This window comes from Triticum urartu, chromosome 2, assembly GCF_003073215.2.
Source record: "Triticum urartu cultivar G1812 chromosome 2, Tu2.1, whole genome shotgun sequence".
Classification (NCBI taxonomy): domain Eukaryota; kingdom Viridiplantae; phylum Streptophyta; class Magnoliopsida; order Poales; family Poaceae; genus Triticum; species Triticum urartu.
The window spans coordinates 546,674,244-546,677,524 of record NC_053023.1 but is presented as its reverse complement, the minus strand read 5'-3'; the positions used below and the strand labels follow the sequence as shown (position 1 = coordinate 546,677,524).

Here is a 3,281-nt window from a genome sequence, read left to right as displayed (position 1 = left end):
TTCGCCGGACAGTTCAAACCTCTGACGTTCCAGGACATGAAGACTAAATTGCCATCATACATCGAAGAAACTAAATCTGCTCCACCAACTAAAGATTTTACTAACACAAAACGGAGACACCTTACAGCAGCACCAGGGGCGACGACGGCCACCAATAGCCCCAAAACCCCGTCGTCGATGATCAAACCACAACATCGAAGAACTACACATGAAGACTAGACCTAACTCAAGCTGGTTTAGGACCAGCCGCTGGCGGAGACTAGCTACTGCTAATACTACAGACATGATCAGACTTGCATGAGCTCCTCTGCATCGGCGATCCCCGCCATGCCCGCGGCAATCTTGAGAGCTTCCTGGTCGAGGCCGGTCAGCTTGGCGATTGCAACGATGTCGCCGTCGGAGAGGGGTTCCTGGAAACGCTTCATGATCTGCGCAGCCGCTTTCGGAGTCATCTTGTCCTTGGGGCCGAGCTCACCAAGCTCCTGAACTAGGCGCAGCACCGCCCTCTGCGCCACCGGGGTGGAGATGCCAGCTGCTGCCTGTCGAGCACTGCGACGGGAGGGGGCGGAGGTAGCCCTGGACTTGGGCGGAGCGGAGTGGCGAGGACGAGGAGGCTGGCTTGGGAGGATCGGAGGTGGGACCGCTGCAAACAGCTCGGCCGCATGCGCCTGACTACTGCCGATCTGCATGGAGCCCACCTGCTGGATGACCGCGTCCATCTGGAAGCCCACCGTCGCTGCTGCAGGGGAGGCGATGCAGGGCAGCAGGCACGGCAGCATCTTCGGGCTCTCCAGCTCGGCAGGCTTGGCGGTGGGTGGAGAAGGCGAGTGGCCACCATCTTCGAAATCCAGAGGGGTGACCAGCGCCTCCTGAATGGCGTTCTCCATCTCTAGTTGAATGCAGTCTATGCGCGGGGGCGGAGAGAGGGCACGTCCGTTGTCGGAGAAGGAGAAGAACTGGGCCACCGGTCAACCTCCGTCGCTGGGGGGCCGAGCGGAGGGGGAGTGGCGTGGTGATGCGCAGGACTAGAGTGCCAGATGCCCTCCCAGTGGCAGGGCGGCCATGACGGCCAGCCGCGTGGCAGCGGCCGGCAGGCGATCTGCTGCGGCGGCGGTGCGCTTCCGTGATCACGTCTCCGTCGCAGCCCCTGGCATGGCAGCCGCGACCAAGCAGGCGATCCTTCCAAGAATGGCTTGCGCCGGAACCGCCACTTCCACCATCCTCCTCGTGGTCGCGAGCGCCCCCACCGAGCACAGGGCCACAGCCCCCAGGCCCGACGCGCGACGCCCTGCTGCGGGCCCCGCCCTGCCCGTCTTCGACACGCGCCACCCAAGTGCCGGGCTCGATGCGCGGGAAGGGGCAGTCGTCGTCTTCGTCCGAGGAAGGCAGCCCGCTCTGGCCGGAGTGAGACGAGCGCAGCGAGAGGGGTGACCAATCCTCCAGCAGGTCGACATGGATCAGCAGGTCATAGCGCCGGACGCCGGGTGGCGGGGGGATGCGGCGATCCGCGAGGGCGAGGCCGATGATCTCGTCCGCCCGGCCCGCACCCCGCTTGAGCACCCAGAGCGTGCGCCTGGTGGGGATGTGGGCAACGTCCCAGACCCAGAGCCAGAACGCGAAGGTCCTGGTGTGCCCCCTCTCCAGGGTGCGCGAATCGAGCCGGTCGACGCGGCCGATGTCGCCGAACGCCTCATCCGCACCCGGCAGCGACCAAAACTGCATGGGCAGGTCTTCCACCACAATGCGCACGTGATGATGGAACTTGAGGAGCGCGGTGTGGTCGTCTTCGTTCCAGGCTCTGATGAAGTACTTGCAGCCTTCAACCTTGATGACGCCGCGGCGCACGGCGTTGTCCCGGTGCGCAGGGAGGTCGAAGTGGACGAGGAAGGCTTCAGGCTGGTGGGCAGTGACGCGGAGCAGGTGCGGAGGGGTAGAGATCTGCTTGAGGATGACCTTGCCCACCGCCGCGGGGGTGGTAGAGTGCGAGCGGTCCGCGGCGGTCAGGGTGACCGCGTGCTGGCGCAGGACGTGCTCCTCAAGTTCCAACGCCGGAGAGGCCACGACGACCTTGCGGCTCTCGCGCGGCCGCCTAGCCGGGTCGCAGAGGCCAAGGCTTGCGATGGGTGCAGGGGGGAGGCGGAGGCGGAGGCGGGAAGACGACACGGTCGCGGACCGGAGCTCTGCACTCCGCCGCGAACTTCACGCGAGCACTGGCAGCCCCACCTGGGCCGCCGTTTCTTGGATTTTGCGGGCACTCCTTGCCAAAATGCCCAGCGCGCTTGCAAATGATGCAACGGAGGGGATCCCGGCAGTCAACACGGCGGTGGCTCTTACTGAGGCAGCGGAAACATTTACCTCTGAACTGGCTTAAGAAGACCTCCCTCCCAGCAGCGGCATTGAAGGATCTGCGCCGGTCCAAACGCGAGATCGAAGCACGCCCGCTTCGATCCGCCGAGCGGGAGCCTGCCCTCCCATTCTTCCGGGATTTGACCACCGTCCAACCCACCTCCACCGGGCCGGCCTGGCCCAAAGAGGAAAGACTGGCCGAGGGGGAGGGGCGAACAACCACGGATTTAAGGCGCGCCCGGCCCTCATCGGAGGACGCCCCCAGATCCGGCGGTCGAGCCGCGCACCGACCTTGGATGGACCGCCGCGCTGCAGGATTCGCGGCGTTGAAGCTGGATCTGACGCCGCAGCCGTCGAGGCCGCTGACCACGGGGAGGGGGGCTGCGAGGAGCCGCCAGGTCGAAGCGAGGCTCCAGCGGGCGGCGAGGGATTTCGACAAGGCGGGAAAGGGGGGTTGGAGGCGCAGCTGACGGCCATAATGGCCGGATTTGGTGGCCGCCGCGGCCGGAGCGGCCTGCGTCACGGTGTGGGGAGGGGTGGAGAGCTGGGGTCCCCATCGTTCCATATAGAGACGTCGTTTACGTGTTCGTTTTTGTTCGATCCACCGCAGTATTGCTCCTATATATAAAGGCTCAATCTCTGCCCTGATTTCTCCTCCTCATTGCAACAACCATGCACCGTTTCTCGCGGTGGAGGGTCATGGCGAGAGAAGCTGTGGCAGAGATGGGATGCGACTGATGCTGCTCGCGGATCTCGCTGGGAGGCGTCCGGTGCGGCAGCAGGACGTGGATCTCCTGTGGTGCGTCTGTGCGTGCAACGAACCTTAGGTGGCCATGGAGCTTCGGAGCTCCCCGTCCGTTCTCATGGGGCCAGCTAAACACGATGGACATGGTGGCGACAGCAGTAGCGAACTAGCTTCCGCCAGATCAGTTGCG

The 3,281-nt window shown here is 64.6% G+C and overlaps 1 pseudogene; it reads right to left on the bottom strand.

The window, feature by feature from the left end:
• Positions 1–287: 287 nt before the first annotated feature.
• LOC125537254 lies at positions 288–1,722 on the bottom strand (annotated as a pseudogene).
• Between the last annotated feature and the right edge of the window lie 1,559 nt (positions 1,723–3,281).